Source organism: Cetorhinus maximus, unplaced genomic scaffold (genome assembly GCF_964194155.1).
Source record: "Cetorhinus maximus unplaced genomic scaffold, sCetMax3.hap1.1 HAP1_SCAFFOLD_744, whole genome shotgun sequence".
NCBI lineage: Eukaryota > Metazoa > Chordata > Chondrichthyes > Lamniformes > Cetorhinidae > Cetorhinus > Cetorhinus maximus.
In genome coordinates this window covers 67975-82500 of record NW_027596686.1, presented here as the reverse complement: position 1 = coordinate 82500, position 14526 = coordinate 67975, and the positions used below count along the sequence as shown (strand labels likewise).

At 49.3% G+C, this 14526-nt stretch overlaps 3 non-coding genes across 3 annotated transcripts; 1 reads left to right on the top strand and 2 right to left on the bottom strand.

Moving 5' to 3' along the window:
• The first annotated feature begins 1993 nt into the window (after positions 1 to 1993).
• trnal-cag (transfer RNA leucine (anticodon CAG)) lies at positions 1994 to 2076 on the top strand. The gene has a single exon. It is a non-coding gene; the product is annotated as a tRNA-Leu (tRNA).
• Positions 2077 to 6385: 4309 nt separating this feature from the next.
• On the bottom strand, positions 6386 to 6458 carry trnak-cuu (transfer RNA lysine (anticodon CUU)). The gene has a single exon. It is a non-coding gene; the product is annotated as a tRNA-Lys (tRNA).
• A 7018-nt stretch (positions 6459 to 13476) lies between these two features.
• Positions 13477 to 13549, bottom strand: trnak-cuu (transfer RNA lysine (anticodon CUU)). Its single transcript has one exon. It is a non-coding gene; the product is annotated as a tRNA-Lys (tRNA).
• Positions 13550 to 14526: the final 977 nt, after the last annotated feature.

The following is a 14526-nucleotide window of genomic DNA, read 5'->3' as shown; positions in this document are numbered from 1 at the left end:
CCCTGCCCTACCTAATGCCTGCCTTGTTCTGGTTTCTATTGGAGGGGCCTTAGACATTCTACGGCATCTGCCATTCCTTATTGGGGGGGCGGGGTGTGACTGTTCCCTTAGTCCCTTCCTCTGAATCTTCAGAGGGGCGCCCAGAGTAATATACTGAGGGGTCCTCACCTTGCCCACCCCCCCCCCGTTGCCCCTAATTCCCAAACTTCCTGCTCTAACTCATCCCCGGTTGATCTCCCCATTATCCCTGCCGCCCTTCTTCCCCGGTCCTCTGCCGCCCGTCTCCGCTGCGCATCGCGCACCTGCTTCCTTCCCCTCGGCTGGCGTTCCCTCTGGATTCTGTTCGTCCACCTTAAGGCCCCGTTGCCCATTTGCACAGCTTCATGTGCGCACAGTACACGTGGTGCACACGCCTTGCCCTTCACTCGCTTTTGCAACCCATCCTCTTGTTGGTCTGAGGCCCACCCCCTGGGCCCAAGCCGCCCTTTATCATTTAATCCTTCACGTTTCCCCAGCGAGTATCCTACAAAGGGCCCCTGAGTGCCCACATCCTTCCTTCTCATACTTTCAGGCTGCGTTCTGGAGCGTGACTGGCTCTTGCCCCTCTAGCCCTTACCGCCGTTCGCTTCTCCTGGGCCCTGGGCCCTACGCACAAGGCTCTTTATCCTTGGGAACGCCCGCTAAGTATTCCCAACAAGGCCCCCGTCGGGGTGGCTAACATTCACCGGGCTCTACACCTGCAAGGAGTCCCCGGTAAGACCCCCAGCCTCCACATTGGGTGTCGGAGCGATGCAGTACACAAGGCTTTTCGCCTTTGGGAGCACCCTCTACGTGTTCCCACCTGCCCCTCCACGAGCGAGGGCGTCCAACACATCCGTGAGGCTCTTGACCTCGAAGGACCCCCCCAGTAACACCACCCCTCCCCCACCTCCAGCTTTCTGTCAACAGTCGGCGATACCGTGCGTGACATTGCCCCCCCTCGCCTTTATTTATCACCTTCCCCTACTTTCAGCCCTTCCGACCCCGTCCCCGGATCCCTGAGGGTCTGAGGAGGCCTCGGTGATCAGTCAGGCCCAACCAGACACGGGGTGGTACGAAATGAACAGCACCCACCCTCTGGCGCCTGCTGTCCGAGAGGGAATTGCCTTTAACCGGAGCCGCAGGTGGACCCTGCTCACGATGGCACTTTGTTTGGGGGGGGTGGGGGGGGGGGACAAAATGCCACCCAGAGTGCGGAGGTGGCTAAAGCCAGAAGCGCTTAATCGCAAGCGCGCAGGGGAAAGATTCAAACTCCCCCCCACCCTCGAAAAGCAGCTACAATAACACGCATTTATACACAGTACAGCTTTCAGTTGGCTACGCGTCCGAGCCTATTTGTGACTGCTCACAGCCTTCGGCGCGTCCCTGGTAAGCCCGTGTCCTACCCACATTCGCACAGTCAGGCGGGAAAGCGCCAAATGTAGAAAACAATAAAAAAGAAAACAGTCCTGACTTATCGGCTTCAGTGGCTTCTCCTCGAACGAAACACATCTGGGAAAACAGGTCAGGCGTGTAAGCTAAAGGTTAGGAAAAAACACGATAGTCACCGTGTTCACTCTTTTTTTCCCACATCTGGTTATTCCGAAGAGAAAAATAATTCTTCTGTGATATCTCTGCCCGGGAGGTGAATGGGGTCATCGCTGAGAATATGTCGCTCCACCACACGCAGAAAAGATTTGCATTTGTAGAAGACGGAATGTCCACAGCGCAGAATGAGGCCATTCGGCCCATTGTGTCCGTGCTGGGTGGAGGGTGAGGTAGGGTTGGAGCACACTCGAAGATCACACAATTGGCTGGTGGCCTATTACTGACTCACTCTGCCACTGCCTCCTCTCACCCGAGCACTTACAGCAACCGCGTGTGCCCAGGAAATGCCACCATACTGAACCAACAACCCAGAGTCAACATAACTTCCTAAGTGTGGAAGTAATGAGTGGAAAGGTTGACCCCCGCAGCAAGGATGGCCGAGCGGTCTAAGGCGCTGCGTTCAGGTCGCAGTCTCCCCTGGAGGCGTGGGTTCAAATCCCACTCCTGACATTTCATTTTTCCAATAACTGCGCACGATTCATTCTGTGATAAAAGGGACACTGACCCAGACAGGATTTGAACACACGACCTCCTAATCTCGAGTCAGACACGCTACTGCTGCACCACGAGGGTAGGAATTGCTAACACTTGCGTTTATATTGTGGAATGTCTCTCTTTCTTTATACATTATGGCCACGTTGTGACACTCAAACAGTATCGACTAAAGGCTCAATCGCCAATTCTGCTGGGAGCAAATCAACCACCAGAAAAATAAACGCTGATCTGCACTCGATGAAGCTAACGAAAGAATTCTGCCTCTTAACAACTAACATCGTGAGTGATTTTCCAACTCCCTGACAGGAGACTGCAGACTCAAAGCCGTGTCTGAGACCACTCAGCCAGTCCGACTGCTGACTGACCGTCTCCACACGGGGCAAGTCTCACTTGCTGACTTCTCCCAGTTTGTCTCGCCTTGGGGGACAGTCAATAATCGAAGCCTTTGTTTCCATCTCTCGCGTCTTAAATCTGCTGTGATTCGTCGAGGCGGCTGCAGCAGGAGGATCCTGCGATAATCTCCCACACGTCAACTGCAAACGGTCAGAATGGGCAGCTTCGGACGCATCACCTTCTAACAGGGAATCGATCGCGTTCAGCAACGTAAAACATTGGCTGTTTGTACAAAAGAGTGTTTAACAAGTGTTTAGATATAGATCACTGGGGAAGCTGCGATAGGTGATAAGGGAAGCTAAGCACTTCAGTCCTGGCCAGCTCAGTCAATAGGTCATGAGACCTGTGCCCTCTGACCTCATAGATTCAAGCCCTGTGTTGGGCAAATGCTTCCTGTTGAGTGGGAATTTCCCCCTCACGCGTCGACTCCAGCTCCCCATTCCCGTGACGTCTAACGGAACCTGCACCACATTCCCGCTCTCAGGGGGGAAGTTTTCCGCTTCCGTCTGTGGCGAACTCTCGCTCCGGTTTCATGTTGCACCCTGTATTTCGGGAATCCGGATTGGAATGTCGGCTGTCGTGATGGCAAAAAAATAAAATAAAATGGTGCAACTTCGAACGGGTCACTTGAGGGAGGAAAGAAAGATTTTATCACTGAGCGTTTCCGCTCCGGATCGGACTGGGGATCATCCGGACACAAGACGAGTGTAACCACTAAGCTACGGAAACTCCTGGGATTGAGAGATTTCATCCTTTCAGCTCAATTTTCCTGAAATATTTATCTTTGTACAAAGAAAAAAAATGACTGACCCTTTACTTCGGGTGTCAAGAGGACACAGTTAGTTCCAGTGCATCTCCATATCGAAAACAAACCAATGGTCCACAGGAACAGGCCCTTCGGCCCTCCAAGCCTGCGCCGCTCATATTGCCCGTCAACCTAAAACATTTTGCACTTCCGGGGTCCGTATCCCTCTGTTCCCATCCTATTCGTGTATTTGTCCAGCTGCCTCAATGGTTTAGATGAGTGACCAGCGAAGGAGAGATATCAATTTGCTAACGGCAGTAAGCGGGTCTCTCACTCAGCCACTGCTTCCCCTCAGAGCACTTACAGCAACTGCCTGTGCCCAATAAACGCTAACTGGATGCTTTCCTTCAAATTGTTAACGTTTTTAGTCTCCCGGCTGCTTAGACTAACTCCCTAACTCTGGAGAGGGGAAACACAGCTGCAATTCTCACCGGCCAAACAACTCACAGCTTTTCCTGTGACGTCACTGTCAGGATTTTGTCCCCTGTTTTTAAACTCGAGTTGGCCCCGGTCTGTCCCTGAGGCTGTTGCTGCTGCCTCCTCGGGGAAGGGATAGGCCCCGAGCCTGGGCCTCAATTTAATTATCTTCTCCCCGGTGCCCCCCGATTCCTGCCAGGCCCACTCCAGGTGCCGAGTCTCTCCTCGGGTTGAACTAAACCTGCGCCACATCCATCCCCCCCTGTTCTCAGAAGCTATTTTGTGGTTTGTGTTTGGGGAACTCTCGCTCATATCTCATTCGACACGTATATTTCAGGAATGTGGGTTGAAGTGTTGGTTGTCATGACAGCAAGAAATGTGGCCTAAACATTGTACAGGTAACTTGAGGGAGAAACACAAGATTGTCAAATAATGTTTCCACCCGGGATCGAACCGGGGACCTTTCGCGTGTGAGACAAATGGGATAATCGCTGCACTGTGGAAATTCCTGAGGTTGTTATCCTTTGCTGCTCCTTTTTCCTATGAATATTTCTCTTTGTTTCACAGGCAAACCCCAGCTCTGAATTCCTCTTCCATTTCACTGAACTTTTACCACATTCCCACTCTCACCAGCAAAACAACATTTTAACAACATCTCTTAAACTACCAGGAGTAAAGCCAGCTGTGAGGGACAGTTCACCACATGAAAACCACAGAGTAAATCCTAGCAATATAACCGCTCTCCCTCAGTGAGAACCGCTTTCATTCCCCCCAACACACGGTTAGAGTTTCAGTCCCGATCATTGAAACAATTGTCTTTTAGCCTGTGGGTAAACCCCAATCACTCACCCGCCAGGGGTCGCTAAAGAACTGTGCTGAAGTTTTATCCAAACTTTTATAGAAGATCCTCATGACATGAAAGTAATTTTATTGAATTATAACTCATATGAATCCAATCTGGACAATAGATGATCATTTAAATCAGTTTCGTTTCTGGATAACCTTCTTTTGCAGAATGAAAGCAGTTGCTGGTGAGGGAGAGTGGAAAGTTGAAGGATTTATTTTGTGCTTTGGACGTGTTGAGGTGGTAGCCACATGTGATTTTTCAGATTGCATTTTAAGAGTGTAGTTTAAAACGTTAATAGGTTGTGAGAGCAGGAATTTGGTGCAAGTTTAGTTGAATATCAGGGAAATTCAGAGACGGGGCTGGATCGGTCAAATGGTGGATAGGTGTTTAAAAGGAACAGTCGCCCAATGTGGGGCTCAATCCCACAACCCTGAGATTAGGAGTCTCATGCTCTACCAACTGAACTAGCAGGTGGTGGTGTTCCCATCTATCTGCTGCCCTTGTCCTTCTAGATGGTAGTGATCATGAGTTTGGAAGGTGCTGCCTAAGGAGCCTTGGTGAATTCCTGCAGTGCATCTTGTAGATGGTACACACACTGCTGCTACTGTGCGTCGGTGGTGGAGGGAGTGAATGTTTGTGGATGTGGTGCCTATCAAGCAAGGCTGCTTTTCCCTGGATGGTGTCCAGCTTCCTGAGTGTTGTGTGAGCTGCACTCATCCAGGCAAATGGGGAGTATCCCATCACACTCCTGACTTGTGCTTTGTAGATGTTGAACAGCCTTTGGGGAGTCAGGAGGTGAGTTACTCAGCACAGAATTCCCAGGCTGTTATCTGCTCTTGTAACCTCAGTATTTATATGGCTGGAACAGGTCAGTTTCTGGTCAATGGTAACCCCCAGGATGTTGATAGTGGGCGATTCAGTGATGGTAATGCCAATGAACATCAAGGGGAGATGGTTGGATTGTCTCTTGTTGGAGATGGTCATTGCCTGGCACATGTGTAGCATGGATGTTACTTAATACCCGTCAGCCCAAGCCTGAATATTATCCTGCACACAGCAAATGTATCTCGAAAATCCTGCAATTGAGAAGCTGTCATCTTTTCAGCTCAATTTTCCTGAAATATTTATCTTTGTTTCACAGATGAATTCCTCTCACTTTTCTCTAAGCTTGATACCACTTTCCTGCCCTCACCGGCAAACCCACATTTACATCCCGTCTCCTAAACTACCAGGTGTAAAGCCAGCTGTGAGGGACAGTTCACCACATGAAAAACCACAGAGTAAATCCTACCACTATAACCGCCCTCCCTCAGTGAGAACCGCTTTCATTCCCCCCAACACACGGTTAGAGTTTCAGTCCCGATCATTGAAACAATTGTCTTTTAGCCTGTGGGTCAACCCCAATCACTCACCCGCCAGGGATCGCTAAAGAACTGTGCTGGAGTTTTATCCAAACTTTTATAGAAGTTTCTCATGAAGCGAAAGTAATTTTATTGAATTATAACTCATATGAATCCAGTCTGGACAATAGATGATCATTTCAATCAGTTTCGTTTCTGGATAACCTTCTTTTGCAGAATGAAAGCAGTTGCTGGTGAGGGAGAGTGAAAAGTTGAAGGATTTATTTTGCGCTTTGGACGTGTTGAGGCGGTAGCCACATGTGATTTTTCAGATCGTATTTTAAGAGTGTTGTTTAAAACGTTGACAGCAGGAATGTGGGGCAAGTTTAGTTAAATATCAGGGAAATTCAGAGGCGGGGCTGGATCTGTAGAATGGTGGATAGGTGTTTAAAAAAAATTATTCGCCCAACATGGGACTCGAACCCACGACCTTGAGATTAAGAGTCTCACGCTCTACCAACTGAGCTAGCTGGGTCTGAAAGAAACTCTTGTCCTTATCACTTATAGCAGTGACATTGGTTTGTCACCAGGCTTCTATCTGTCAATACGTCACACAGCGTCTGCCGAGAGGAATACAGTTGACGTTTTGAGCCCGTATGACACTTCATCAGAACTAAGGACATGGACAAATGGGGTGAAATATAAGCTGGTAGAGGGGGGGTGGGACAGGTAGAGCAGCATTTGGGGGCCAGTGGTAGGTGGAGGCAAAGAAGAGATGTCATAGACACAAGGACAAAGAGGTGTTGACGGTGGTGATATTATCTAAGGAATGTGCTAATGGGGACATTAAGGGCAGCAAGCTAGTGGCAGATGGCCCTAGTGGGGGTGGGGTGGGGGGTAGGGATCGAAATGGGCTAAAAGGTGGAGATAAAACAATAGATCGGAATAAATTTTCAAATAGGTGGGAAAAGAAAGATATATTTTTAGAAAATTATAAATTATTGGAAAAGGGGGGGGGATCGGAAAGGGGGTGGGGATGGAGGAGAGAGTTCATGATCTAAAATTGTTGAACTCAATATTCAGTCCGGAAGGCTGTAAAGTGCCCAGTCGGAAGATGAGGTGCTGTTCCTCCAGTTTGCGTTGAGCTTCACTGGAACAATGCAGCAGGCCAAGGACGGACATGTGGGCAAGAGAGCAGGGTGGAGTGTTAAAATGGCAAGCGACAGGGAGGTCTGGGTCATGCTTGCGGACAGACCGAAGGTGTTCGCAAAGCGGTCACCAAGTCTGCGTTTGGTCTCTCCAATGTAGAGGAAACTGCATTGGGAGCAGCGAATGCACTAGACTAAATTGAGGGAAGTGCAAGTGAAATGCTGCTTCACTTGAAAGGAGTGTTTGGGCCCTTGGACGGTGAGGAGAGGGGAAGTATAAGGGGCAGGTGTTGCACCTTCTGCGGTTGCATGGGAAGGTGCCGTGGGAGGGGGTTGAGGTGTAGGGGGTGATGGAGGAGTGGACCAAGGTGTCCCGGAGGGAACGATCCCTGCGGAATGCCGCCGGGGGAGTGAAGGGAAGATGTGTTTGGTGGTGGCATCATGCTGGAGTTGGTGGAAATGGCGGAGGATGATCCTTTGAATGCAGAGGCTGGTGGGGTGATAAGTGAGGACAAGGGGGACCCTATCATGGTTCTGGGAGGGAGAGGAAGGTGTGAAGGCGGAAGCGCGGGAGATGGGCCAGACACGGTTGAGGGCCCTGTCAACCACCGTGGGTGGAAAACCTCGGTTAAGGAAGAAGGAGGACATGTCAGAGGAACTGTTTTGGAAAGTGGCATCATCAGAACAGATGCGACGGAGGCAAAGGAACTGAGAGAATGGGATGGAGTCCTTACAGGAAGCGGGGTGTGAGGGGCTGTAGTCGAGGTACCTGATTTCTTGAACTCATTTCTTCCTATCTTGACTCCATTCTCTCTCCCCTTGTCCAGTCTCTTCCCACCTACATCCGTGATTCCTCTCACACCCGACATCAGATCAACAATTTCCAGTTCCCTGGGCCCAACCGCTTCCTCTTCACCATGGATGTCCAATCCCTCTACACCTCCATCCCCCACCGGGATGGTCTGAGGGCCCTTAGCTTCTACCTTGAACAGAGGCCCGAACAATCCCCATCCACCACTACTCTCCTCCGTCTGGCTGAACTTGTTCTCTCACTGAACTATTTCTCGTTAAACTCCTCTCACTTCCTCCAAATAAAAAGTGTGGCTATGGGTACCCGCATGGGCCCCAGTTATGTCTGTCTCTTTATGGGGTATGTGGAACATTCCTTGTTCCAGTCCTACTCCGGTCCCCTCCCACAACTCTTTCTCCGGTACATCGATGATTACTTCGGTGTGGCTTCATGCTCTCGTCTGGATCTGGAAAAATTTATCAATTTTGCTTCCAATTTCCACCCCTCCATCATTTTCACATGGTCCATCTCTGACACTTCCCTTCCCTTCCTTGACCGCTCAGTCTCAATTTCTGGTGATAGACTGTCCACCAATATTCATTGCAAGCCTACCGACTCCCACAGCTACCTCGACTACAGCTCCTCACACCCCGCTTCCTGTAAGGACTCCATCCCATTCTCTCAATTCCTTTGCCTCCGTCGCATCTGTTCTGATGATGCCACTTTCCAAAACAGTTCCTCTGACATGTCTTCCTTCTTCCTTAACCAAGGTTTTCCACCCACGGTGGTTGACAGGGCCCTCAACCGTGTCCTGCCAATCTCCCACGCATCCACCCTCACACCTTCCTCTCCCTCCCAGAATCATGATAGGGTCCCCCTTGTCCTCACTTATCACCCCACCAGCCTCCGCATTCAAAGGATCATCCTCCGCCATTTCCGCCAACTCCAGCATGATGCCACCACCAAACACATCTTCCCTTCACCCCCCACCGGCGGCATTCCACAGGGATCGTTCCCTTCGGGACACCCTGGTCCACTCCTTCATCACTCCCTACACCTCAAACCCACTCCCACGGCACCTTCTCATGCAACCGCAGAAGGTGCAACACCTGCCCCTTTACTTCCCCCCTCCTCATTGTACAAGGGCCCAAACACTCCTATCAAGTGAAGCAGCATTTCACTTGCACTTCCCTAGCTCGTCCTGCTTTCTACCCTTAATGTCCCCAGTAGCACATTCCTTAGATAATATCACCACCGTCAACACCTCTTTATCCTTTTGTCTATGACATCTCTTCTTTGCCTCCATCTATCACTGGCCCTCTATCCAGCTCTCCTGTCCCATCCCCTTCTACCAGCTTATATTTCACCCCATTTCTCCATTTCCTTAGTTCTGTTGAAGGGTCATACGGACTCGAAACGTTAACTGTGTTCCTCTCCGCAGACGCTGTCAGACCTGCTGCGTTTTTCCAGCTATTTTTGTTTTTGTTTCAGATTTCCCAGCGTCCGCAGTTTTTTACTTTTATTCTATTTGTCAATGGTTTGGATGAGTGACCAGCGAAGGAGAGATATCAATTTGCTAAGGGTTACAGTTAGGGCTGTAAATGGGGAGGAAGTGGGGAGACACTCTCGGTATTGGAGTATGGACAATACTGCACGGAGAGAGAGAGAGAGAGAGAGAGAGAGAGCCAATAAGCCAGGGCTGAAACTATATCCTTTCACATTTAACCACAGGCAGGAGTTGAATGCGATTGCGTACGTGGACTACCCCCAGTGAAGTGACTATTCTGTTTTACCTCGTTGTGTGAAAGGTCCCCAGTTTGATCCTGGGCAGGAGACATCCTGTGACAGCTTTATCTTTCTACCTCGAGTAACCCGTTCAAAGTCCCAGCACATTTTTTGCTGCCGTGACAACTAACACTTCAACCACCCCCCCAGAAGGGATAGGCGGACAAACTTGCCCGAATCGGCCTTGCAGTGTTTTAAAAAGGGTCGGGGGGGCATTCTGGCATCGCTGGTGCCAGTGTCACCGATTCTCACTGGGACTCGATTTGAAAACCTGGCGCTGATTTTACAGTCCGGGCGAATTCCTAAAACGCGAGGTGCAAAGCGAGAGAAGAGCGGCCCTTCACCACACACACACACACACACACACACACACAAAGCAGGAAATTCCCTCCGAGAGCGGGAACGTGGCGCAGGTTTTGTTAAACGACGGGGAAATTGAGTTGCTGGCTGAGAAGAGGAGGTGCTTCAGAAAGGGAAGCATTTAACCAACCTGGGGGCTCCAGCCCACAACCCGGCAGCTGAAGGCCTCAGGCTCTATCAGCTGAGCTAACCAGGCATTGGAAAGGCAGGCTGGCGTTAACACTTATTGCGGGTGAGATTCTTTGATCTGTCCCCGGCACAGATATATCTGTAAACGCTGGGCAAGAAGGAGCAGCAGAAAGTTATCAACGGGTTTGCTAAGGGCACTAAGCTAGTGTCACGGTAACCTGTCTAGACCAGACTAGACTAGCCGGCAACGCTGCGGGGGAAATAAATAAACGACAGGTCTTTCTACAGCAACAGAAACCGCTGGAAAGATCTCGGCAGGTCTGGCAGCATCTGTGGAGAGAGAGAGAGAGAAACAAAGAGTTAACGTCTCGAGTCCGTACGCACCTTCCTCGGGGCTCCGAAACCCCACCTGGTTCGCTAATGCCCCTTTAAGGGGCCTGGCCCTCCATGTGACTCCAGACCCACGGCAACGGTGCGGTTGGCTCTCAAATGCCCTCTGAACAAGGGGGCGATGAGGGATGGGCGGCCTAGCCAGCGACGCCCACATCCCACAAACGAATGAAAGCAAAAAAAGAAACCTGCTGGGCTCTTCCATCATGGTGGGCTCTTGTTCCAGATTTCCAGCGCCTGCAGTATTTTGCTTTTGTCCAAGTCTTTCTGCAGCCTCGCCGCCTCTCCTGAAGCACTTTGCCTTCAGGCTTGTCTACCTGGTATGGAACGTAGATTATAAACATCACACAATTGTATAGTATTTGAGGCAGGCCGGTGGTGGTGGGGGGGGGCGCTGGTTATAGGGAGTAATTAGTATTATTACTTTGCGGCGGACTGAATTGGCACCCGAGCTGGCAACCTGGCTTCTTCCCGCGGTTCCCAATCCCGGCCAGGTCCGCTCCAGCTGCCGAGTCTCTCCTCGGGTTGAACTGAAACCTGCACCGCGTCCGTCCATCCCTGTTCTGGGAAGTTACCTAGTGGTTTGTGGTAGTGGTGAACTCTCGCTCCAATCTCATTTTACACGTTGCATTTCAGGAACCTGGATTGAAGGGTTGGTTTATCATGACAGCAAAATTGTGGCACAATATTAAATGGTCGCTTGAAAGTTAAAGACAACATTGTCACACAACTAGCCTGCTGAAGTTCGAACCAGGGACCTTCTATATATATCTATATGAGGTGAATGTGATAACCACTACAGTATTGAAATTCCTGGGATTGAGGTTGTTATCCTTTGCTGCTCCTTTTTTCTCTGAATATTTCTCTTTGTTTCACAGGCAAACCCCAGCTCTGAATTCCTCTTTCCATTTCACTGAACTTGTCCCACATTCCCACTCTCACCGGCAAAACAACATTTTAACACCGTCTCTTAAACTACCAGGTGTAAAGCCAGCTGTGAGGGACGTGAAAACCACAAAATAACTCCTCTGACTATAAGCGCTCTCCCTCAGTGAGAATCGCTTTCATTCCCCCCAACACACGGTTAGAGTTTCAGTCCCGATCATTGAAACAATTGTCTTTTAGCCTGTGGGTCAACCCCAATCACTCGCCCACCAGGGGTCGCTAAAGAACTGTGCTGGAGTTTTATCCAAACTTTTATAGAAGTTCCTCATGACATGAAAGTAATTTTATTGAATTATAACTCATATGAATCCAGTCTGGACAATAGATGATCATTTCAATCAGTTTCATTTCTGGATAACCTTCTTTTGCAGAATGAAAGCAGTTGCTGGTGAGGGAGAGTGGAAAGTTGAAGGATTTATTTTGTGCTTTGGACGTGTTGAGGTGGTAGCCACATGTGATTTTTCAGATTGCATTTTAAGAGTGTAGTTTAAAACGTTAATAGGTTGTGAGAGCAGGAATTTGGTGCAAGTTTAGTTGAATATCAGGGAAATTCAGAGGTGGGGCTGGATCTGTCGAATGGTGGATAGGTGTTTAAAATGAACAGTCACCCAACGTGGGGCTCAATCCCACAACCCTGAGATTAGGAGTCTCATGCTCTACCAACTGAACTAGCAGTTGGTGGTGTTCCCATCTATCTGCTACCCTTGTCCTTCTAGATGGTAGTGATCATGAGTTTGGAAGGTGCTGCCTAAGGAGCCTTGGTGAGTTCCTGCAGTGCATCTTGTAGATGGTACACACACTGCTGCTACTGTGCGTCGGTGGTGGAGGGAGTGAATGTTTGTGGATGTGGTGCCTATCAAGCAGGGCTGCTTTTCCCTGGATGGTGTCCAGCTTCCTGAGTGTTGTGTGAGCTGCGCTCATCCAGGCAAGTGGGGAGTATCCCATCACACTCCTGACTTGTGCTTTGTAGATGTTGAACAGCCTTTGGGGAGTCAGGAGGTGAGTTACTCAGCGCAGAATTCCCAGCCTCTTATCTGCTCTTGTAACCTCAGTATTTATATGGCTGGAACAGGTCAGTTTCTGGTCAATGGTAACCCCCAGGATGTTGATAGTGGGCGATTCAGTGATGGTAATGCCAGTGAACATCAAGGGGAGATGGTTGGATTGTCTCTTGTTGGAGATGGTCATTGCCTGGCACATGTGTAGCATGGATGTTACTTAATACCCGTCAGCCCAAGCCTGAATATTATCCTGCACACGGCAACTGTATCTCGAAAATCCTGCAATTGAGAAGCTGTCATCTTTTCAGCTCAATTTTCCTGAAATATTTATCTTTGTTTCACAGATGAATTCCTCTCACTTTTCTCTAAGCTTGATACCACTTTCCTGCCCTCACCGGCAAACCCACATTTACATCCCGTCTCCTAAACTACCAGGTGTAAAGCCAGCTGTGAGGGACAGTTCACCACATGAAAAACCACAGAGTAAATCCTACCGCTATAACCGCCCTCCCTCAGTGAGAACCGCTTTCATTCCCCCCAACACACGGTTAGAGTTTCAGTCCCGATCATTGAAACAATTGTCTTTTCGCCTGTGGGTCAACCCCAATCACTCGCCCGCCAGGGGTCGCTAAAGAACTGTGCTGGAGTTTTATCCAAACTTTTATAGAAGTTTCTCATGAAGCGAAAGTAATTTTATTGAATTATAACTCATATGAATCCAGTCTGGACAATAGATGATCATTTCAATCAGTTTCGTTTCTGGATAACCTTCTTTTGCAGAATGAAAGCAGTTGCTGGTGAGGGAGAGTGAAAAGTTGAAGGATTTATTTTGCGCTTTGGACGTGTTGAGGCGGTAGCCACATGTGATTTTTCAGATCGTATTTTAAGAGTGTCGTTTAAAACGTTGACAGCAGGAATGTGGGGCAAGTTTAGTTAAATATCAGGGAAATTCAGAGGCGGGGCTGGATCTGTAGAATGGTGGATAGGTGTTTAAAAAAAATTATTCGCCCAACATGGGAGTCGAACCCACGACCTTGAGATTAAGAGTCTCACGCTCTACCAACTGAGCTAGCTGGGTCTGAAAGAAACTTTTGTCCTTATCACTTATAGCAGTGACATTGGTTTGTCACCAGGGTTCTATCTGTCAATACGTCACACAGCGTCTGCCGAGAGGAATACAGTTGACGTTTTGAGCCCGTATGACACTTCATCAGAACTAAGGACATGGACAAATGGGGTGAAATATAAGCTGGTAGAGGGGGGGTGGGACAGGTAGAGCAGCATTTGGGGGCCAGTGGTAGGTGGAGGCAAAGAAGAGATGTCATAGACACAAGGACAAAGAGGTGTTGACGGTGGTGATATTTTCTAAGGAATGTGCTAATGGGGACATTAAGGGTAGCAAGCCAGTGGCAGATGGCCCTAGTGGGGGTGGGGTGGGGGGTAGGGATCGAAATGGGCTAAAAGGTGGAGATAAAACAATAAATCGAAATAAATTTTAACATAGGTGGGAAAAGAAAGATATATTTTTAGAAAATTATAAATTATTGGAAAAAGGGGGATTGGAAAGGGGGTGGGGATGGAGGAGAGAGTTCAAGATCTAAAATTGTTGAACTCAATATTCAGTCCGGAAGGCTGTAAAGTGCCTAGTCGGAAGATGAGGTGCTGTTCCTCCAGTTTGCGTTGAGCTTCACTGGAACATTGCAGCAGGCCAAGGACGGACATGTGGGCAAGAGAGCAGGGTGGGGTGTTGAAATGGCAAGCGACAGGGAGGTCTGGGACATGCTTGCGGACAGACCGAAGGTGTTCGCAAAGCGGTCACCAAGTCTGCGTTTGGTCTCTCCAATGTAGAGGAAACCACTTTGGGAGCAGTGAATGCAGTAGACTAAATTGAGGGAAGTGCAAGTGAAATAGTGCTTCACTTGAAAGGAGTGTTTGGGCCCTTGGACGGTGAGGAGAGGGGAAGTAAAGGGGCAGGTGTTGCACCTTCTGCGGTTGCATGGGAAGGTGCCATGGGAAGGGGGTTGAGGTGTAGGGCATGACGGAGGAGTAGACCAG